This window comes from Oncorhynchus kisutch, linkage group LG4 (genome assembly GCF_002021735.2).
Source record: "Oncorhynchus kisutch isolate 150728-3 linkage group LG4, Okis_V2, whole genome shotgun sequence".
NCBI classification, from domain to species: Eukaryota; Metazoa; Chordata; class Actinopteri; order Salmoniformes; family Salmonidae; genus Oncorhynchus; species Oncorhynchus kisutch.
In genome coordinates, this window is record NC_034177.2 from 72,006,726 (window position 1) to 72,032,101 (window position 25,376).

Here is a 25,376-nt window from a genome sequence, read left to right on the forward strand (position 1 = left end):
CTAGAGTCTCTCCTGTAGCCACTGTAAACAGCCCTGAGAATTATTACAGTCTATTTTTTTGCAATTCACATGTGACAAAGGTCAATAAATGTGGCTTATATGCGCTCACTTGCCCAGGATCGAGGCATTCCTTGTAAGGTAACTGGAACCCAGGACCAGAGAGTAGATCTAGGTTGCAACGTCACAATATTTAGACAGAAGACAAGCAACAGAGTATTTGATAGTCAACACTTCTCTCCATGTCAGCCACTAGGTTAAATACAACAGGCCAAATACACCACTTTTTGGAATTGAATGGAATGCAAGGCCCTAGACTACCTTTTTTAAATACATTTGACAGTTTATCACTACTTGTTACCAGGTCATTGTTGTCAGTATTGTGGCGAAAGGAGAAGGCTTTTCATTTGAAACTTATTTTTTCCCCCAATGTTATCCATCACACGAATTGTTAGAGCGTGTTGGATTGTCATATCAAAGTGTCCCATCCCTGAAGCTGGAGTATGACACTTATTAGACACACAACCCCTGGTGACTTTGCTGCTTGAAAGTACAATCTTTCATTTCTCACTAAGGCCTTTGCAGACTACCCTCCTGTTCTGCCATGTCTTCATGTTCATGTCCAGAAGACGTCCAGCATGGCTCTCATTATAAACTAGGAGGTACTGTACAGTACTCTCCACACAAGCAACACATGGTTTAGGTTTCACTGTGGCTCTGTTTCGCAGTGCAAGTAATAGGACTTTGAGGAGAGATTCTTAAGTGAGGACTTTGGTGCTCATTTGTTATGGCAGCTATGTTCAGCTATGTGAAATGTTTTCAGTGGTTTCAAAAGTGGTTGTCAGCACCTAAAGGGCTATGCACTTGGAATGATTTCGGTACTCTTTTAACTTATTATTAAGCCAGCATCACATGCCATCTCGTCATGAGACAAACACAAGTTTGTCTCTCGCTTAGATGGATGAGAATCACCTCAAATGAATATTCAGAAAGTCTTGAAATACTTGTAAAATGCCTGTCGTTTTGAAACTGATTCATTTTAGAATCTGCCCAAATCCAGTCTTCTATAGTTTTCATTCTTGCTTGAACAGCATGACTGGAACAAGGACTAAAGTCTAGATGTAGCATCTTTGAGATAACACATTGTCAAAGTGATTACTAGGAGGCAGATGGTTAACGATATGTCCTGTGCAATGCAGGACTGGGCCTGTGATCTTATTTGTGTTCAGTTCATTAGTATCAAAGCAGTTTTGCAATGGCTGCATATTCTTTCCCAACATTTATTTGCCTGCACTTAAATAGCTGTCTGTGTACCATATGTCTCCCCTGAAACACAGTCCTTGAACTTTTGTCCATGATTTAAATGGAACAAGGTGTCCTATTAAAAGCCACATCAATTAATAATTCTCTCTAAAAGGAACCTGTAATACTTCTGCATTGAAAATGAATGTTTTGATTAATTATGCTTTAAAAGAGTCACTATAGTAGTGTTAGTCCAACGTCCAAAGTCAAATATAGTTCATTTCAGATCTGAGCGCTATTTGTATCTACAGGTAACTGCCACAATATATGAAACATCAACAAAGAGTGTCTTAACATGGTGTTGGGCACCACGAGCCAGAACAGCTTTAATGCACCTTGGCATAGATTCTACAAGTGTCTGGAACTCTATTAGAGCGATGAGACACCATTTTTTCATGAGAAATTCCTTAATTTGGTGTTTTGTTGATGGTGGTGGAAAGTGCTGTGTCAAGCGCCATTCCTGAATCTCCCATAAGTCTGCGATTAGATTGAGATCTGGTGACTGAGCCATGGCATATGGTTAGCATTGCTGTCATGCTCATCAAACGACTCAATTGACCACTTGTGCCCTGTGAATGGGGGCATTGTCATCCTATGGGGGCATAGCCCTGGTAGACAAAACAATGACCAAAATAATGGCCTGCCCAGCATTTTTATACATGAGCCTACATGAGCATGATGGGATGTGTGAAAGCACCTGCTTTCAAAATACTTTGTATCCTTCATTTACTCAAGCGTTTCCATTATTTTGGCAGCATACTTTAAGGCAATTAAACATGATGTTTTCCACACTACCAGTTAGTACATATTCATTGCTGTGATCACTTTTGAAATGGTAAGGTTTTCAACCAGTTCTGAATGACAAAAAGTAAGGCATGATAGGGGACTGACTCCTGTACAGGTATGTCAAACATTTGTCAAATACTTTCATTATTAATATGCATACCTATAAAGTGGTCCAAACTACAATGAAAAAATCTTTAGAAGAACAAAATACTCTCATACATTATTTTGTTTAGGTCTCTTCTCTTTTGAGAATGTTTCTAAGTGTTGGGCTGTCATAAAGTGAACTCCTGAGCGATACCATGGTTCAGTGCAGTTCAGCTAGAGTGCCGTTCCCTCTGCAAATGTTTCCATCCACTCAACTTACATGTAGTCCATGATGCAAGAAAACAAGCCAGATGGTACCAGCACAACCTCCGCCGCCCCATACAGTAGCTAGATCCATTCAGCCAATGAGGAAGTGAATGAGATGGAATAGGAATTGAAGTATACCGAGGAAGGTCTCCAGCCAACGAAAAGCACATGCCAGTTTCCCCTAAACCTGATAGTAATCTCCCAATGCTGGTTCTGAAGGATCACTGTGTAAAACTGTATTCATATCAGATGGCCTCACAAGGAATAATTTTGTTTAGTCTCTATAATCATTCTTATTCCCCAGTATAGGCGGCTTTGTCTTTGGCCTGACCAAAACATATCTTGAGGATGATTAACACATATAAGCACACTGAACTTATTAACTATGTTGTTTGATTGACAGAGGTGAAACTAGGAGACAGTGGTCTACATAATCCTCTGAGGTTTTGCCCTTCCTTAACCTCCAATCCCACAAACATGTTAGTGCCACTTGGGGAATGCATGGAAGTGTAGCATTGTATTAACAACCCATCTACCCTTGCTGATCAAGATTATAAACTGTTTAATAATATTCTTTACTAATGAGTCCTACACCTACATGGTAACTGCTTGATTGATGTTGACACATCATTAGTTATTACATAGTAACTATTGTGGGACTTTCTTTAACTCAAAAAAATGTGTGGTAGTGGAAGAAGTTTAAAACATTTTCTTAAGCCAAGCAGTTAAATATAGTCAAAGTTTAATGTAGTAAAATAATTGGTCTGATTACTTTGATAGACTACTATATCAGCCTTATTACTATGGATTGTTGGACATTTAGATCACACTTTTCATTAGAAATAACTACACACTGACTACTACACTTTTATACACTCTCCTACTAGAATACCACAGTATATTCAAGTACAGAATACAAGGCATTGTTGAATATTTAAATGCATATATGTATTTAGATGACAGCGGGATGTTAATGAAGTCCTCTCTGGGCTAGAGAGGGGGATTAGTGGGAAGAGGGACTACAGGCTGGAAAGGGGGAACCCCTTCCCTTAGAGCACCTCTTCCCCCAGAGGGGACACACAAGTTAACTGAACATATATTTGGATTTGTTTAACACTTTTTTGGTTACTACATGATTCCATATGTGTTATTTCATACTTTTGATTTCTTCACTATTATTCTACAATGTAGAAAATAGTAAAAACCACACTTACACACGACAGGATGCCATGAATGCCATGAAGTCTGAAGTTTTCACATGCAAGAAAACAACAACTAAGATACGGTTTTCCCTTTTAGCCTACTTATCAGATTAATCTAGTCTGTTGTTATTAGGGGTGTGACAACCTGACAATACTCATTTTCATAATTGTATCCGTAAATTGACAGGCAAATGTAAGTGTTTCTTATGCCTAAGTAGATGTTGGCAAAATACCTATCTCCCTGCAGGTTTATAGACAAAAAAGTTGCAGATTAGGAGCAGCAGGCAGAGGTGGGTGTGTCTGACTGTGTATCCTGTTCTCAACATGCAGTGGGCAGACACATTTGCTGTCACTCAGTCAGAAAGCGCATCAGCGTTTCTTCCTTACACTCGCTTCCCTTGTTTGATATTTTTCACATTGATAGGTTGCTAGCAAATGTCCTCACCTATTGATTTATCATACCATATTAGCAGACTATCAGGAGGAAGAGCAATCTAAATGACCAGAACGAAACATGCGATGAGAAGTGATCTGGTGAAATATGAAATGCTCTATCCAATCAGAGCAGCAAGATCAATGTACAGCCCACCTTTCTCTTTACAGACAGGCAAACTAGCCAGTTAAGTTATTTACCATACTGTGCACAATGCTGAGAAGGAGGATGCCGCGCTGTTGCCTTGGCTGCCTCCTTGGCAGCCTCCTTGGCAGCAGTATCTGCTTTCTTGGTGTTCACAATTCTTCATCATCATTACAATATTGTTCTAAATTCAATCACCCTCTTCACCATCCCCAGAAATGTTGACTGCGCTGCCCCATGCGCTCCTTTGGGTGTGTGAGTATCCATAGCAACTGCTCTATTTGGGCTGCTCAATTACAAGACATGAAAGAGCTGTTAGCTGACGTTAGCTAGCTACTTTTTGTCACTCTAAACTCAGCCAAACAGCTGTAAATTTTGATTTGTAGCAGATAATTCTTTTCCAGATTTGAATAACAGACAAGTAGACCAAGATGTCATACCCTCTAAGATTTTGTCTAAAGTGCTGCAAAAGTTGTAAAAATGTCAGTTGTTTGGAAAAAGTCAGGAATGTTTTGACAGCTATATCGTTAGATTGAGGAGCAGGTATATTTAAACTGATTTCAGATGTGAATAGCAGAGAACTAGAGGAAGATTTGTAACTTTTTGTCTTGCTTGTTTGGAAAGTGGTCAAAGTAGCTGATTTGTGTCAAAGTAGAATTTTACTAGAATGGCGCTGCAATGGTTATCTGCCTTTTTACAGGCAACTTACCAATTATGCTATTTTGTGTGTTTTATTGCACTGATCTTAACTTTGTTTGTACATACTGTTTCCTCCATTAGTTTCCTATGACCAAAAACATATTCTGGACATCAGAACAGCAATGACCTCAATTTGAATTAATATTTCTACTTCAACGAGTCTGCAGCGCAGGTCATACTGCTCACCCCGGACCAGGCCCTAGTACCCAAGACTCGGGAAAGAAAGAGACAGCATAATCAATCAAATTTATAAAGCCCTTTTTGCATCAGCCGATGTCACAAAGTGCTGTACAGAAACCCAACCTAAAACCCCAAACAGCAAGCAATGCAGATGTAGAAGGACGGTGGCTAGGAAAAACTCCCAAAAAAGGAAAGAACCTAGGAAGAAACCTGGAGAGGAACCAGGCTCTGAGGGGTGGCCAGTCCTCTCCTGGCTGTGCTGAGCGGAGATTATAAGAGAACATGGCCAAGATGTTCAAACATTTAAAGATTACCAGCAGGGTCAGATATTAATAATCACAGTGGTTGTAGACGGTGCAACAGGTCATCACCTCAGGAGTAAATGTCCGTTGGCTTTTCATAGCCGATCATTCAGAGTTAGAGACAGCAGGTGTGGTAGAGAGAGAGACCAAAACAGCAGGTCCGGGACAAGGTAGCACGTCCGGTGAACAGGTCAGGGTTCCATAGCCGCAGACAGAACAGTTGAAACTGGAGCAGCAGCATGACCAGGTTGACTGGGGACAGCAAGGAGTCATCAGGCCAGGTAGTCCTGAGGCATGGTCCTAGGGCTCAGGTTCCCCGAGAGAAGAATTAGATGGAGCATACTAAATTCATACAGGACACCAGATGAGACAGGAGAAATACTCCAGATATAACAGACTGACCTTAGACCCCCGACACAAAAACTATTGCAGCATAATACTGGAGGCTGAGACAGGAGCGGTCGGAAGACACTGTGGCCCCGTCCGACTATACCCCCGGACAGGGCCAAACAGGCAGGATATAACCCCACACACTTTGCCAAAGCACAGCTCCCACGCACAGCCCCCACGCAATTCAAAGGCTCATACACGAGAGGTATGTGGCTGGGTCTACAGTCAATCACGGACTACAAAAGAAAAACCAGCCCTGTCGCGGACCACGATGTCTTGCTCCCAGACAGACTAAACAACTTCTTTCCTCGCTTTGAGGACAATACAATGCCACTCACAAGGCCCGCTACCAGAACCTGCGGGCTCTCCTTCACTGCAGTCAACGTGAGTAAAACATTTAAACGTGTTAACCCTCGCAAGGATGAAGGCCCAGACGGCATCCCCGGCAGCGTCCTCAGAGAAAGCGCAGACCAGCTGGCTGGTGTGTTTACGGACATATTCAATCAATCCCTATCCCAGTCTGCTGTTCCCACATGCTTCAAGAGGGTCACCATTGTTCCTGTTCCCAAGAAAGCTAAAGTAACTTGTTACGAGAAATGAGTGAGGAGGTGTGGAGTCAGGCGCAGAGAGCAAAAGATGTGGGAAAAAACACACTTTAATGTCCCGGAAACATAACATGAACCAAAAGTAGAAAAACAAATGATCAGAAATATAAACGGACAGCGTGAAACCCAAATACAAACAAAATACACTCAAACAACAAAACAGACTAACAAGCCCGCACGAAACAGAAGCGGGCTGAACAAACTATATATAACCCTCCCCTAACAACCAAACAAGAAACAGGTGATACCAATCAGACAAAACCAAAGGAACACAGAACAACGGATCGGCGATAGCTAGTAGACCGGCGACGACGACCGCCGAGCGCCACCCGAACAAGAAGGGGAGTCACCTTCGGTAATATTCGTGACAGTACCCCCCCCCCCTGACGCGCAGCTCCCGCAGCGCGCCGACGCCGGCCTCGGGGACGACCCGGGGGCCGAGGCGCTGGGCGATCCGGACGGAGGCGATGGAACTCACTCAACATAGATGGATCTAGAATATCCCTCACCGTAACCCAGCACCTCTCCTCCGGACCGTACCCCTCCCAGTCAACGAGGTACTGCAAGCCCCTCACCCGGCGTCTCGAGTCCAGAATAGCTCGTATCTTGTACACCGGGGACCCCTCGATGTCCAGAGGGGGCGGAGGAACCTCCGGAACCTCACCTTCCTACATGGGACCAGCTACCACCGGCCTGAGAAGAGACACATGAAACGAGGGGTTAATACGATAATACGAAGGAAGTAATAATCGATAACAAACCTCGTTTATTCTCCTCAGGACTTTAAATGGCCCTATACACTGCGGACCCAGCTTCCGGCAGGGCAAGCGGAGGGGCAGGTTTCGGGTCGAGAGCCAGACCCTGTCCCCAGGTGCAAACACGGGGGCCTCACTGCGGTGACGGTCAGCACTCTTCTTCTGCCTTATACTCGCTTGGCGTAATGACTCTTGGACAGCCCTCCAGGTCTCCTTAGAGCGCTGCACCCACTCCTCCACCGCAGGAGCCTCAGTCTGGCTCTGATGCCACGGTGCCAGGACTGGCTGGTACCCCAACACGCACTCAAATGGCGACATGTTGGTAGAGGAGTGGCTTAGTGAGTTCTGGGCTATTTCTGCCCAGGGAATATATCTCGCCCACTCCCCTGGCCGGTCCTGGCAATACTACCACAGAAACCTACCCACCTCCTGGTTCACTCTCTCCACCTGCCCATTACTCTCCGGGTGATACCCTGAGGTCAGGCTGACCGAGACCCCCAGACGTTCCATAAATGCCCTCCAAACACGGGAGATAAACTGGGGGCCCCGATCAGAAACTATATCCTTGGGCACCCCGTAGTGCCGGAAGACATGGGTGAAAAGAGCTTCCGCAGTCTGTAGGGCCGTAGGGAGACCGGGCAATGGGATAAGACGGCAGGACTTAGAGAACCGATCCACAACGACCAGGATCGTTGTGTTACCCTGAGAGGGGGGAAGGTCAGTAAGAAAATCCACCGATAGATGGGTCCACGGCCGTTGTGGAACGGGAAGAGGTTGTAATTTACCTCTTGGCAGGTGTCTAGGAGCCTTACTCTGGGCGCACACCGAACAGGAGGAAACATAGAATCGCACATCCCTCCTCAAAGTGAGCCACCAGTACTTCCTCTCAAGACCTCGTACTGTCCTAAAAATACCTGGGTGACCCGACGAGGGTAGACAATGAGCCCATCGAATCAATTGATCACGAACAGCCAGCGGCACGTACCTACGACCCTCAGGGCACTGTGGAGGCGCAGGTTCCTCCCTTAGCGCCCGCTCGATGTCCGCATCCACATCCCATACTACTGGTGCCACCAGCTTAGCTGCCGGAATGATGGGAGTAGGATCGATGGACCTGTCCTCAGTGTCATAGAGTCTTGACAGCGCGTCGACCTTAGTGTTGAGGGAACCTGGTCTATACGAGATAGTGAAACGAAATCTGGTGAAAAACATGGCCCACCTTGCCTGACGAGGATTCAGTCTCCTAGCTGATCGGATATACTCCAGGTTACGGTGGTCAGTCCAGATAAGGAAAGGGTGCTTAGCCCCCTCAAGCCAGTGTCTCCACACCTTCAGGGCCTTAACCATAGCCAACAACTCCCTATCCCCCACATCATAATTCCGCTCCGCCGACCCGAGTTTCTTCGAAAAAAAGGCACAGGGGCAGAGCTTCGGTGGCGCACCCGAACGCTGTGGCACATCCAACCCCGGCCTCGGATGAGTCCACCTCTACTATAAACGCCAAAGAAGGGTCCGGATGCGCCAACACCGGCGCCTCAGTAAACATCGCCTTCAACTTATGAAAAGCTCCGTTCGCCTCTGCTGACCACTGTAAACGCACCGGCCCCCCCTTCAGCAGTGAGGTAATAGGGGCAGCTACCTGACCAAAACCCCGGATAAACCTCCGGTAGTAATGGGCAAACCCCAAGAACCGCTGCACCTCCTTTACCGTGGTCGGAGTCGGCCAATTACGCACGGCCTTTACGCGGTCACCCTCCATTACCAACCCAGAGCTGGAAATGCGATAACCCAGGAAGGAAACTGATTGTTTGGAAAACTCACATTTCTCCGCCTTCACATACAGGTCATGCTCCAGCAGTCGTCTAAGAACCTTGCGCACCAGAGATACATGCGCAGTGCGTGTAGCGGAGTAGATAAAAATATCGTCAATATACACCACTACACCCTGTCCGTGCAGGTCTCTGAGAATCTCATCCACAAAGGATTGAAATATAGCTGGAGCATTCTTTAAACCGTATGGCATGACGAGGTACTTATTATGGCCAGAAGTAGTGCTAAATGCAGTTTTCCACTCATCTCCATCCCGAATACGCACCAGATTATAAGCACTCCTGAGATCCAGTTTAGTGAAGAACTGCGCTCCGTGAAATGATTCCACTGCCGTAGCAATGAGAGGTAGTGGGTAACTAAAACCCACCGTGATGGAATTTAGACCTCTATAATCAATACACGGACATAAACCACCACCATTTTCTTCACAAAAAAGAAACTCGAAGAGACAGGTGACATGGAGGGCCGAATGTACCCCTGTCCCAGAGCCTCGGTGATATAAGTCTCCATAGCCACCGTCTCCTCCTGGGACCAAGGATACACATGACTCCTGGGGAGTGCAGCGTCACCCTGGAGGTTTATCACGCAATCCCCCTGCCTATGGGGTGGTAATTGGGTCGCCTTCTTTTTACTGAAAACGATAGCCAAATCGTTATACTCAGCTGGAATGCGCACGGTGGAAACCTGGTCTGGACTCTCCACCGTTGTCGCACCAATGGAAACCCCTACACACCTGCCTGAACACTCATCAGACCACCCCTGTAGAGTTCCCTGTTTCCACGAAATCGTAGGATTATGAATAGCTAGCCAGGGAATCCCCAGTACCACTGGAAACGCAGGTGAATCGATAAGGAACAAACTAATTCGCTCCTTGTGATTCCCCTGCGTAATCATCTCCAACGAAATTGTGGCTTTCCTCACCAGCCCTGACCCTAATGGTCGACTATCTAAAGAGTGCACGGCAAAAGGGGGGTCTACTTTTACTAATGGAATCCTCAACCTCTGAGCGAGTCCGCGATCTATAAAGTTTCCAGCTGCGCCTGAATCTACCAGTGCCTTATGCTGGAGAGAAGGAGAATAATTAAGGAAACAAATTAATAGGAACATGTGACCAACAGGAAACTCTGGGAGAGTGTGGTGCTTACTCACCTGGGGTGACCGAGGAGTGTTCTGCCTGCCCTCTCGATTCCCAGATGAATTCCTCCAGCACCGACCAGACGTGTGCCCTCTCCGGCCACAACTGGTACAGGAGGAGCTCCCTCCTCCGATCTCCCTAGACGCGGTCCCTCCTAGCTCCATCGGGATAGGAGCAGGAGGGTCAGGTGGTAGAACTGACAGGACCCTTTCAGAACGTCCGCGAGCAGCTAGCAGATGGTCCAACCGGATCGACAGGTCTATCAGTCCATCCAGGCTAAGTGTAGTATCCCTACAGGCCAGCTCCCTACGGACGTCCTCTCTCAGGCTACATCTGTAATGGTCTATCAGGGCTCTGTCGTTCCACCCTGCTCCAACGGCCAAGGTCCGGAATTGCAGCACGAAGTCCTGCGTGCTCCTCGTCCCCTGTCTGAGATGGAACAATCTCTCACCCGCCGCTCGACCTTCTGGAGGGTGATCGAACACGGCCCTGAAACGGCGGGTGAACGCCGGGTAATTGTCCTTCGCTGAGTCGGGCCCGTTCCAGACCGCATCAGCCCACTCAAGGGCTCTACCGGTAAGGCATGTGATGAGAACCCACACTCTCTCCTCTTCCGAGGGAGCCGGCCGAACGGTGGCCAGGTAGAGGTCTAGCTGAAGTAGGAATCCCTGGCACCCCGTCGCTGCTCCATCGTACTCCCTCGGAGGCGTAATGCGCAGAGCGCTGGAACCGGATCCAGGTGGGGAAGATGGTAGAGTTGCTGGTGGGAGGGTCGGTGGGGTTGTAGGGAGACCATTCCTCTCCCAACGATCCATCCTCTCCATCATCTGATCCATGGCTGATCCTAGGCGATGGAGGATAGACGTGTGATGAAGGACTCTCTCCTCCATTGTAGGAAGAGGAGTGGTCGCTGCTCCTGCTGACTCCATATCGTGGTGCAGGCTTCTGTTACAAGAAATGAGTGAGGAGGTGTGGAGTCAGGCGCAGAGAGCAAAAGATGTGGGAAAAAACACACTTTAATGTCCCGGAAACATAACATGAACCACAAGTAGAAAAACAAATGATCAGAAATATAAACGGACAGCGTGAAACCCAAATACAAAGAAAATACACTCAAACAACAAAACAGACTAACAAGCCCGCACGAAACAGAAGCGGGCTGAACAAACTATATATAACCCTCCCCTAACAACCAAACAAGAAACAGGTGATACCAATCAGACAAAACCAAAGGAACACAGAACAACGGATCGGCAATAGCTAGTAGACCGGCGACGACGACCGCCGAGCGCCACCCGAACAAGAAGGGGAGTCACCTTCGATAATATTCGTGACATAACTGAGCTAAATGTCTACCGCCCGTAGCACTCACTTACATCATCATGAAGTGCTTTAAGAGACTAGTCAAGGACCATATCACCTCCACCCTACCTGACACCCTAGACCCACTCCAATTTGCTTACTGCCCCAATAGGAATAGGTCCACAGACGACGCATTCTCAATCACACTACACATAGCCCTAATCCATCTGGAGAAGAGGAATACCTATGTAAGAATGCTGTTCATCAATTACAGTTCAGCATTTAACACCATAGTACCCTCCAAACTTGTCATGAAGCTCGAGACCCTTGGTTCTCAGCCCTCTCCTGTACTCCCTGTTCACCCACGACTGTGTGGTCATGCACGCCTCCAACTCAATCATCAAGTTTGCAGACGACACTACAGTGGTAGGCTTGATTACCAACAACGACGAGACGGCCTACAAGGAGGAGGTGAGGGCCCTCGGAGTGTGGTGTCAGGAAAATAACCTCACACTCAATCTCAACAAAACAAAGGAGATGATCGTGGACTTCAGGAAACAGCAGAGGGAGCAGCCCCCTATCCACATTGACGGGACAGTAGTGGAAAGTTTTAAGTTCCTCGGCGTACACATCACGGATAAACTGAAATGGTCCACCCACACAGACAGGGTGTTGAAAAAGGCGCCTCTTCAACCTCAGGAGGCTGAATAAATTTGTCTTGTCACCAAAAACATGCACAAACCTTTACAGATGCACAATCGAGAGCATCCTGTCGGGCTGTATCACCGCCTGGTACGGCAACTCCTCCACCCATAACCGTAAGGCTCTCCAGAGGGTAGTGAGGTCTGCACAATGCATCACCGGGGGCAAACTACCTGCCCTCCAGGACACCTACACCACCCGATGTCACAGGAAGGCCATAAAGATCATCAAGGACAACAACCACCCGAGCCACTGCCTGTTCACCTCGCTATCATCCAGAAGGCGTGGTCAGTACAGGTGCATCAAAGCGAAGACCGAGAGACTGAAAAACAACTTCTATCTCAAGGCCATCAGACTGTTAAACAGCCATCACTAACATTGAGTGGCTGCTGCCAACATACTGACTCAACTCCTGCCACTTTAATAATGGAAACATTTATTACATCAATTTATCACTAGCCACTTTAAATAATGTTTACATACCCTACCCTTACTCATCTCATATTGTAATTGTTGTCGTCGTCTGATGAGGAAGAATCAGACCAAAGCGCAGCGTGGTAAGTGTTCATGACTTTTATTCAACTGAACACTGAAACAAAAATAACAAAGTGCAAAACGAAACCGAAACAGTCCTGTCAGGTGCAGAACGCTAAACAGAAAACAACTACCCACAAAACATAGGTGGGAAAAAGCTACCTAAGTATGGTTCCCAATCAGAGACAACGATAGACAGCTTTCCATGATTGAGAACCATACCCGGCCAAAACAAAGAAATACAAAACATAGAAAAATGAACATAGAATGCCCACCCAAATCACACCCTGACCAAACCAAAATAGAGACATAAAAAGCTCTCTAAGGTCAGGGCGTGACACATATGTATATACTGTACTTTACACCATCTACTGCATCTTGCCATCTTGATGTAATAAATGTATCACTAGCCACTTTTAACAATGCCACTTTATATCATGTTTACATACCCTACATTACTCATCTCATATGTATATACTGTACTCTATACCATCTACTGCATCTTGCCTATGCCGTTCGGCCATCACTCATTCATATGTTATTATATACATATTATTTTTCATTCCTTTACACTTGTGTGTAGAAGGTAGTTGTTGTGAAATTCTTAGGTTAGATATTATGCATGGTTGGAACTAGAAGCACAAGCATTTGGCTACACTCGCATTAACATCTGATAAAAATGTGTATGTGACAAATAAATTTGATTTAGAGGGATATATATCTTCAACCAGCAACCTAATACCATGAGAGAAGGCCGATCTCCAACAAGTCACGAAAATGAGGGGGGCGCCAACCCAGACGGAAAGATCACGTCAGTGAATCCATTCAAGTGACGCACCCCTCCTAGGGACGGCATGGAAGAGCACCAGTAAGCCAGTGACTCAGCCCCTGTAATAGGGTTAGAGGCAGAGAATCCCAGTGGAGAGAGGGGAACCGGCCAGGCAGAGAGCAAGGGCGGTTCGTCGCTCCAGTGCCTCTCCCCTGGGCTAGACTACACTCAATCATAGGACCTACTGAAGAGATGAGTCTTCAATAAAGACTTAAAGGTTGAGACTGAGTCTACGACTTTCACATTGATAGGCAGACCATTCCATAAAATGGAGCTCTTTTGGCGAAAGCTGTGCCTCCAGCTGTTTGCTTAGAAATTCTAGGGACAGTAAGGAGGCCTGCATCTTGTGACCGTAGCGTACATGTAGGTATGTATGGCAGGACCAAAAATCGGAAAGATAGGTAGGAGCAAGCCCATGTAATGCTTTGTAGGTTAGCAGTAAAACCTAGACATCAGCCCTAGCCTTAACAGCAAGCCAGTGTATAGAGACTAGCATTGGAGTAATATGATCAAATTTGTGGGTTCTAGTCAAGATTCTAGCAGCCGTGTTTAGCACTAACTGAAGTTTATTTAGTGCTTTATCCGGCTAGCCGGAAAGCAGAGGACTGCAGTGGTCTAATCTAGAAGTGACAAAAGCATAGATACATTTTTTTGCATCATTTTTGGACAGAAAGGTTCAGATTTTTGCAATGTTACGAAGATGGAAAAAAGCTGTCCTTGAAATATTCTTGATATGTTCGTCAAAAGAGAGATCAGGATCCAGAGTAACGCAGAGGTCCTTCACAGTTTTGTTTGAGATGACTGTACAACCATCAAGATTAATTGTCAGATCCAACAGAATATCTCTTTGTTTCTTGGGACCTGGAACTAGCATCTCTGTTTTGTCCGAATTTAAAAGTAAAACATTTTCCGCCATCCACTTCCTTATGTCTGAAACACAGGTTTCCAGGGAGGGCAATTTTGGGGCTTCACCATGTTTCATCGAAATGTACAGCTACAGTGGGGCAAAAAAAGTATTTAGTCAGGCACCAATTGTGCAAGTTCTCCCACTTAAAAAGACGAGAGAGGCCTGTAATTTTCATCATAGGTACACTTCAACTATGACAGACAAAATGAGAAAAAAAATCCAGAAAATCACATTGTTGTCACATTTTATCAAGGTGGGTGGAATCAGGCGCAGAGAGCAGGTTTCAGTGATTCGACAGTTCATTCTCCGGCGTACAAAAAACATGGTCAACCCAACACACAGGGTGAATAATCCAAACACAGGATCAAAATAGACAGGAGAATAAAACACAAGTACTACACCAAATGACATGAATACAAAAACAATCCCGCACAAAACAAGGGCGGGACAACCTACTACATATAAGGACGTTAATTAAACAAAAATACACACGGGTGAAACTAATAAGACAAAACCAACAGACAAACGAAAAAGGGATCGGTAGTGGCTAGTAGGACGGTGACGACGACCGCCGAGCACCGCCCGAACAGGCAGGAGAGCCAACTTCGGCGGAAGTCGTGACAGGACCCCCCCCCTGACGCGCGGCCCCCGCAGCGTGCAGCCACCGTTTTCGAGGACGACCCGGAGGACGAGGTGCTGGGCGATCCGGGTGGAGGCGATGGAAATCTCTCAGGAGAGAAGGGTCCAAAATGTCCCCCACCGGAACCCAGCATCTCTCCTCCGGACCGTACCCCTCCCAGTCCACGAGGTACTGTAGGCCCCCACCCGGCGTCTCGAATCCAGAATGCCCCGAACTGTGTACGCCGGGGACTCCTCGATGTCCAGAAGGGGCGGAGGGACCTCAGGCACCTCACCTTCTTGCAGGGGACCAGCCACCACCGGCCTGAGGAGAGACACATGGAACGAGGGGTTAATACGGTAATACCTAGGAAGTTGTAACCTGTAACACACCTCGTTTATTCTCCTCAGGACTTTGAACGGCCCCACACATTGCGGCCCCAGCTTCCGACAGGGCAGGCGGAGGGGCAGGTTTCGGGTCGAGAGCCAGACCCTGTCCCCCGGTGCAAACATGGGGGCCTCACTGCGGTGCTGGTCAGCGCTCCTCTTCTGCCATTCTCCCGCTAACCGTAGTGAGTCCTGAACGGCTTTCCAGGTGTCCTTAGAGCGTTGTACCCATTCCTCCACCGCAGGAGCCTCGGTCTGGCTCTGATGCCATGGGGCCAGGACCGGCTGGTAACCTAACACACACTCAAAAGGGGACAAGTTAGTTGAGGAGTGGCGTAGGGAGTTCTGAGCTAGTTCAGCCCAGGGAACATACCTTGCCCACTCACCAGGCCGGTCCCGGCAATAGGACCGCAGAAACCTGCCCACATCATGGTGGACCCCCAGTCTCTCCATAAACGCCCTCCATACTCTGGACGTGAATTGGGGACCCCGATCAGAAACGATGTCCTCAGGCACCCCATTGTGCTGGAAGACATGGGTAAACAAGGCCTCCGCAGTCTGCAGGGCCGTAGGGAGACCGGGCAACGGGATGAGACGACAGGACTTAGAAAACCGATCCACAACGACCAGGATCGTAGTACTTCCCTGGGACGGGGGAAGGTCCACTGATAAGTGTGTCCACGGCCGTTGTGGAACGGGGAGGGGTTGTAATTTCCCTCTAGGCAGGTGCCGAGGAGCCTTGCTCTGAGCACACACTGAGCAGGAGGAGACATAAAATCTCACATCTTTAGCCAGCGTGGGCCACCAGTATCTCCCTCTCAGACTCCGCACTGTCCTCTCGATGCCAGAATGACCCGAGGAGGGGAGAGTATGAGCCCACCGGATCAGCTTGTCCCGGACCCCCCTCGGCACGTACTGAGTCCCCACTGGACAGTTAGGGGGGGCCGGCTCTGACCGTGAGGCCTCCTCTATCTCCGCGTCCACCTCCCATACCACCGGTGCCACGAGACGAGTTGGCTCCTCGGTATCATAGAGGCGGGACAGCGCGTCGGCTTTGGTGTTTTGGGAGCCTGGCCGGTATGAGAGGGTAAACCGGAACCTGGTAAAAAACATGGCCCATCTAGCCTGATGTGGATTTAGTCTCTTCGCTGCCCGGATATACTCGAGATTACGATGGTCAGTCCAGATGAGAAAAGGGTGTTTAGCCCCCTCAAGCCAATGTCTCCACACCTTCAGAGCCTTGACTACAGCTAACAACTCACGGTCCCCCACATCATAGTTTCGCTCCGCTGGGCTGAGCTTGCTCGAAAAGAAAGCACACGGGCGAAGCTTGGGTGGCACGCCCGAGCGTTGGGACAGCACGGCTCCGACCCCAGCCTCGGACGCATCCACCTCCACTATGAACTCTAAAGAGGGGTCCGGATGCGCCAACACGGGCGCATTGGTGAACAGCTCCTTCAAACGACTGAAGGTGATGGGAGCAGCCACCTGACCAAAACCCCGGATAAACCTCGGTAGTAATTGGCAAACCCTAAAAACCGCTGCACCTCTTTCACCGTGGTCGGAGTCGGCCAATTACGCACGGCTGTAACGCGGTCATCCTCCATCACCACCCCGGAGGTGGAAATACGATACCCCAGGAAGGAAACGGACTGTTTGAAAAACTCACATTTCTCCGTCCTGCAATACAGGTCATGCTCCAGCAGTCGCCCAAGTACCTTACGCACCAGAGACACATGCGCCGCGCGTGTGGCAGAATAGATCAAGATGTCATCGATGTACACTACCACTCCCTGCCCGAGCAGGTCTCGGAGAATCTCATCTACGAAGGATTGGAAGACGGCTGGAGCATTCTGACGCGGTACTCATAATGACCAGATGTAGTACTAAATGCGGTTTTCCACTCATCTCCTCCCCGGATACGCACCAGATTATATGCGCTCCTCAGGTCCAGTTTTGTGAAGAAGCGCGCCCCAGTGAAATGATTCCACCACCGTAGCGATGAGAGGTAGTGGGTAACTAAACCCCACTGTGATGGAATTTAGACCTCTATAATCAATGCACGGACGCAGACCTCCATCCTTCTTCTTCACAAAAAAGAAGCTTGAGGAGACAGGTGATGCGGAGGGCCGAATGTACCCCTGTCCCAGCGAACACCTATGTGAAATGCTGTTCAGAGACTACAGCTCAGCATTCAACACTATAGTGCTCTCCAAGCTAACGGCCCTGAGACTGAACACCTCCCTCTGGAACTGGATCCTGGACCACCCCAGATAGTGAGGGTAGGATCAACTCATCTGCCTCGCTGACTCTCAACACAGGACCCCTCAGGGGTGTGTGCTTAGTCCCATGCCTCCTTAGTCCATACTCCCTGTTCACCTACGACTGTGTGGCTGGGCACGACTCCTACACCATCATTAAGTTTGCAAACAACATGACGGTGGTAGGCCTGATCACCGACAACGATGATGCAACCTATAGGGAGGAGGCCTGTTATTGTGGTGCCAGGGAAACAACCTCTCTCTGAACGTCAGAAAAACAAAGGAGCTGATTGTGAACTACAGGTAAAGCAGGGCCGAGCACGTCCCCATTCACATCGACGGGGCTGTAGTAGAGCGGGAAATGTATTTGTAAGCCCCACACACCAACATAGTCATGAAAAGGGCACGATAACGCGTCTTCCCCCTCAGGAAGCTGAAAAGATTTGTCATGGGCTTTGATTTGAAGCTGCACCATTGAGAGAATCTTCACTGGCAACTGCTTGGCATCCAACCGCAAGGCTCTACAGAGGGTAGTGCAAATGGTTCAGTACATCAATGGAGCTGAACTACCTGCCATCCAGGACCTCTATACAAGGCGGTGTCAGAGGAAGGCCCTAAAACTGTCAAAGACTCCAGCCACCAAAGTCATATACTGTTCTCTGTGCTACCACATGGCAAGCGGTACCTATGCAGCAAGTCTGTAACCAACAGGACCCTGAACAGCTTCTACCTCCAAGTCGTAAGACTGCAAAATAGTTAGTTAAATAGTTGACCAAACAGCTACCTGGACTATCTGTATTGACCCTTTTTGCACACACTTTTTTGACTCATCACATATGCTGCTGCTCTGTTTATTATCTATCCTGTTGCCTTGTCACTTTATTCTTAGTTATATGTCCATGTCTACTTCGTACCCCTGCACATCGACTCAGTATTGGTACATAGCCAAGATATAATTTCTTATTGTGTATTTGTTATTACTTTTCTTATTTGGAAAAGTTGGGAAGGGATTGTCTGGATTGTTGGGAAGGGCATTTCACTGTTAGTCTACACCTGTTGTTTACCAAGCATGTGACAAGTAAAATTGTATTTTATTAGAATGGAATGTTGGAAGTCTGGGAGTTGATGATGTCACAATGGGACCTTTAGACTGTTGAAGAAATCTGATGAGAATGAATGAAGATGGACAAAAGGTTTAATAATTTAAAAAGTACAATATATAATAACAAGTTGTATGCAAGCCCACTGTTCCTGACCGCTCTGCTCGTCTTAAAGTTTGAATGATGTTTCTAGCAAGCCGCACTAATGAACTCAATGTATTAAATAGTAAATACTGTCACTGACTGCCTGGGGGCCATTGAGGAACAGGACGAGAGTAACTAGTCCTGAATGTGTTACTTAATGCTTCACAGAGCCTGGTTTATACGTCACTAGCAGTGACAGTTGAGGTAATGTGATATTTTGACATTCTCTCCAATTCAGTATCCAAATACTTAACTGAGGAATCCTAACAAAATATAGGCTTGTATTTGTGTGTGGTGTCTGTTGTGATAACAATATCTGCCTGTCGGCCAGTCAGATGCAATACCTTATATATTCCACATACCACTCCTACATGGGTACACATAGACTTCAGTGTAATTGTGTGTAAAGTCAGGAGGCAGACAGCCTATAGTACTTATCATACAGTACAGGCTAATATTAAACACACACTTAATTGTATAATCGGGGGCACAGAAACAAAGCTTGAAAACATTCCATGTAGAAAAACAACCAGATACTGTGTATATATAATATCAAATAATATCTGTGTGTCTTCTGTAGTTTATAATATACATCTGGGTGAACCAGTAGTGTATTTTCAAAGTCAGTGTATAACAAGATAAGGGACAATTTACTCCAAACTATTGATTTTCCCGACAGTAACGGATGTTCTGTCATTGGCTCTGACCCACAGTCAATTAAAGCAGACGACGACGTGAAGGCCATGTTAAATCTGGTTGGCAGCTGTACACTGCTAAATACAAACACGTTTACACACACACACACACACACACACACACACACACACACACACACACACACACACACACACACACACACACACACACACACACACACACACACTCAGCAGTGAGGCTGGTGGTGTTACATTAGATAAGGCAACATGTCACCAAGTCACCATGATGATGAGGGGTCCTCCTACTGTAGATTGCTATTTGTTCCATGTGTCAGAGCTAGAAGTCTTTCGTGGTAGAATGGATACTTCAGAGTACCATTCAGAAATGTTCTTATAGAATAGATGTTTCGGCAGTTGTCGGTCTTCGCATCCCAGGTTCACATAATTTCTAGCTGCAGACTAGTAATTAGTATTGAAAATTTGCTCTTATTCTGTCTCAATCGATAGTTTCAGAGTTGAACAATTTCCACCGTGTAGCCAATGCTCCATGTGGTATGGTTAGGATTTCATCAACCATTACAACCTTAGCTTAAACTGAGATTTTTGGGGTCTCTACTCAAACCTTTGCGCCCTCAGCTGACCGAGGTATGCATGATCTGAAGAGGATTTCTTCAGGTGGGGGTTTTATTCGGAACAGTAGAAAAGGTCTGTCCCATGACGGCAGATCAATAAACTTTAAAGGAAATACATTTCTCTCATATTAACATCATTACATCATTTCACAAATAGTTTCATCTTTACTCATTCATTTTATACAATAATTAGACGCAAACCTCATAATGGAGGCACCTGTATAAACAGAGTTATGGTAATGTGGCTGTATTGTCTTTCACGAGGTCACAAACATGAAACAAAACGGACTGGGTCGTAGCTGGATTCTCCACCGACCATTTACACATTCTGCAAAACATGGAGATTGTTCAGTTCTCAAGTTATGTGATGTAGAAGAAGTTCCTTTGTTCTCTCTATGTGTCTCTTTCTGCATGGCCAAGGGGAGAGAGTCTCCTCTGGGAATTTACGACCTGATAGAACAGAACCTGGGTGTAGGAGAGGAGAGAGGGGGAAGGCACTCGCTATACCCAAAGAGGGCCACGTCATGACAGGAGTTTCCTCAAATGCAGGAGCAGCACTGGGGTCAGGGTGTGGGGTTTGGTTCGGAAGTGGAACTCTAGATGTAAGGTTTACGGTGTCTCTGACTGGGTTTCAGCCCTGATACCAGCACTGGCCCATATATTTTTTGCTGAGTGAAAGCAGTATATTTTAAGACCGCACATAAGGTCATTGTTAGCAAGAAACATACATTGGTTGATTGATTGATACGAGAGACGTCAGCTCGAGAGACGTCAGTTGGTTGATTTGTCAACTAATCTGAATTCAACGGGAAAATCAACAAAAAATCTTTTAGGTTAAAAGTTGGATGAAAAAAATAAGAAATAATCTTATGTTGAGTTTTCAGTTTTCCATGTTGATTCAACGTCATCACATATCATTTTTTAAAATTGAAATTACGTTGAAATAATGTTGATTGATTCAGTTTTTGCCCATTGGGGTGTAAGGTGACCAGATTTTGGAAATTTAAATCTGGGTGTAGCTAAGCGAAAATATTTTTTAAATGACATCGAACTATATTCTTCTATAGTCCTTTCGCTATAGTCCTTTCAAATACTTGTATTAATTATAACACAGAAATGCATGACCCCCCCGGCCGCGACCGGTAGGTCCATGGGGTGACGCACAGTTGGTCTAGCGTCGTCCGGAAGAGGGTAAAATACATTTTAAGCATTTTTTTTATGCATTACCCCTCCACAGTTTCCCTAATCTTAGCCAATCTAATCATTTTAGAATCGCCTATGTACTTTCTGGCCATGGGAATGGTTGTTCATACGTTTACAATGCATACTGATCAAACGTGTCACTTTTATATGAACTCAGAGCTGGCCAAAGTTACCTCGCTAACTCCTCAAACCTGTGATGTAGGAAAACCCTCTGGACACTCCAATTTGTTATGTCCATCATCCATTTTGTATGATATGTTACTAATTACAATTCGAATGATATGTTACGAATTGCAAATTTGTACAATATATTGAGAATTGAAAACGTATGATATGTTACGAATTCCAATTAGTTTTTTTGCTAACGTTAGCTAGATGTGTAAGGTTAGCTAGGCTAGGGGTTAGGGTTAGGGTTAAGGATGGGGTTAAGGATAGAGTTAAGGGAAGGGTTAGCTAACATGCTAATAGTTGCAAAGTAGCTAAAAAGCAGTACCTACACTACATGAACAAAAGTATGTGGACACCTGCCCGTCAAACATCTCATTCCAAAATCATGGGCATTATTATGGTTGGTCCCCCCATTGCTGCTATAACAGCCTCCAATCTTCTGGGAAGGCTTTCCACTAGATGTTGGAACATTGCTGTGGGGACTTGCTTCCAGTCAGCCACTATGCATTGGGGCAGGTAGCGTCCTCCTGGCATCCGCCAAACCTCGATTCGAACTGCCAGATGATCAGCCCAGAACTACATGGCAGGCCCTGGTCAATGACCTGAAGAGAACTGGGACCACAGTCTCAAAGAAAACCATTAGTAACCCACTACGCCGTCATGGATTAAAATCCTGCAGCTCACGCAAGGTCGCCCTGCTCAAGCCAGCGCATGTCCAGGCCCTTCTGAAGTTTGCCAATGACCATCTGGATGATCCAGAGGAGGAATGGGAGAAGGTCATGTTGTCTGATGAGACAAAAATATAGCTTTTTTGTCTTAACTTCACTCGCCGTGTTTGGAGGAAGAAGAAGGATGAGTACAACCCCAAGAACACCATCCCAACCGTGAAGTATGGAGGTGGAAACATCATTCTTTGGGGATGCTTTTCTGCAAAGGGGACAGGACGACTGCACCGTATTGAGGGGAGGAAGGATGGGGCCATGTATCGCGAAATCTTGGCCAACAACCTCCTTCCCTCAGTAAGAGCATTGAAGATGGGTCGTGGTTGGGTCTTCCAGCATGACAACGACCCGAAACACACAGCCAGGGCAACTAAGGAGTGGCTCCGTAAGAAGCATCTCAAGGTCCTGGAGTGGCCTAGCCAGTCTCCCGACCTGAACCCAATAGAAAATCTTTGGGGGGAGCTGAAATTCCGTATTGCCCAGCGACAGCCCCGAAACCTGAAGGATCTGGAGAAGGTCTGTATGGAGGAGTGGGCCAAAATCCCTGCTGCAGTGTGTGCAAACCTGGTCAAGAACTACAGGAAACATATGATCTCTGTAATTGCAAACAAAGGTTTCTGTACCAAATATTAGGTTCTGCTTTTCTGATGTATCAAATACTTATGTCATGCAATAAAATGCAAAATGAATTACTTAAAAATCATACAATGTGATTTTCTGGATTTTTGTTTTAGATTCCGTCTCTCACAGTTGAAGTGTACCTATGATAAAAATGACAGACCTCTACATGCTAGGAAAACCTGCAAATTAGGAAAAAATTACAGACCTCTACATGCTAGGAAAACCTGCAAAATCGGCAGAGTATCAAATACTTGTTCTCCCCACTGTATTTAGTGTCGTTGCAAAGTTTCTAAAATGCAGAAGTTGTCCCTGATGAGATTCTAACATGCAGCCTTTGGGTTGATAGACGTTTGCGGTATATGCCTAATTATCCACCCCAACCAGCCACTTTCGTTTTTGCCTTAATTAGCCTTCTGTCTTATGCAACCATACCAAATGTAACATATCATACTAATTTGAGTGTCTCTGATTTACATTTACTATGTTAAGTTTACGCTGAACAACATCATAACACAATTACGGTAATATAACACAACACCCTCAGACATCATGCTCTTTGTATATACATACACTTTGAGATGTGAAAGCGACCGTGTATGAGCGGACTGAGGAGGCTTTCAGTGCTGCAGTACAGTACAGTCTTTTTCTCTGACCGTGTCCACGTTCATGACAGACTCTGTCTTCAACACATCTGTCTCTACTCACACTGTAACTGTGACATCATCCTCACAGCAGAGCTATGGACCCTCCAGGCTGCACTTTTGCAGGGGGACTTGAATAAATAAATAAAAATCAACAACGGGCAACTGTTTGAAAAGCCTGACAGAAGCCAGGAAGCTGTCCTAAAGTGCTCATTCAAGGAAGGTCAAGATAGAAAATGGAAAATGTATCTTTTGCTTTTTGGATACGAGCATATAACCCAAATTGTCATCGTTGTGCTTTGGACATTTCCATGTAAAAGGACCCATGAGCACCAACATGTGAAGTTCATAGGAGCATGTATGTCAAACAGTGTGTCAAATATAAACTAAGAGTCTATATATATATATATATATATATATATATATATATATATATATATATATATATATATATAGAGAGAGAGAGAGAGAGAGAGAGAGAGAGAGAGATGTCCTAACCGACTTGCCATATATATATGGAATCATGCATCATTTTGTTAGCGGATGTACGTAAATCCACTTCACTTACTGTAGTTCAATAACCAAAATTTATTTTTTTCAAAGTCAAGGTGTCATTGTCATAGCTGACACCTGATTCTTTCTGTAGAGATCTTTGAATCGTTTTGGAAAACATGGTCACATAAAAAACTGAGGGGGATTTTACCAAAATTCTGTTACCAAGCTTTGCATATGCACAGTTCCTCCAGTAAATGTGTTTTTGTCAAATGTTCAGTTAAATTGTTAAAATTAGTCCTTGTGCAAAAATCTATGGTTTTTGTTTGGCAACATTTTGTGAACAATACGAATCTCAGCATAATTCCAACATAATTCCAACCCCTTTCCGTTATTATGCTTAAATGTAGGCCACTAATAGCAGAGAGGGGTAATCACCAGGGAGACAGGAACGGTTGAGGAGACCATTGACGTGTCATCCTTGGTTGTCAAGGAAACTTAGCTGAATGGGGTCTGGTGGCCTTGGATATAATGTGCACTGTGTACCTCTGGCCATCTGTTGCATTCAATTATATTTTTTGCCCAAACATCTGCTGCCTGCAAATTAAAATGCTGCAAATTAAAATGTCGCTAATTTCAATGGTGCATGGAGCATATGGTATATATGTAAATGCAGCAAAATATTTAGAGTTGCTATAATACAGTATTCAGTTAGGAATGTGTGGATATTTGTTTACATTGGTTGGCCTCTTGAAATGTGTCCTTGATGAGTTCTGTGTGTGACCTCTGTACCAGGAGCTGTCCTTCAGCACCACCAACCACAACAGAACCCAATGGTGGCTCACACTCACTGCTTATTCTTGTTGGACCATAGCTGAAAACTGAATCCTGCTTAAAACTGTTTGTTTGTTTAATTTACTGCAGTGGGCTAAATCACGGTCACACCGACTGGTTCTTGGTAGTCTTAAACAAATTTACTTTGAAACAAAAGTATACACTTCACACACATGGTTATGGGCTTAAGAAAAATAAGACACCTGTAACATGTCACATATAGAGTTGAAATGTATTCAATTTTGAATTTGCATCCCAATATTAGACTTTATATACATCACAAAAGACTGAACTATAACAAAACCATTGAACATAGAAACACCAGACCCACCCCCAAAAAAATGATTAGGACATTTAGAAAAATATGAATAACATTCCACCTATGAGGCCACTAGAGGGCAGTTTGGTGATTTGACTGCAGGAAAGGAATTAGATGCATACATACAGTGCATTCGGAAAATATTCAGACCCTGAATACTTATGTAAATGTGATATTTAAACTTTTTATTTTT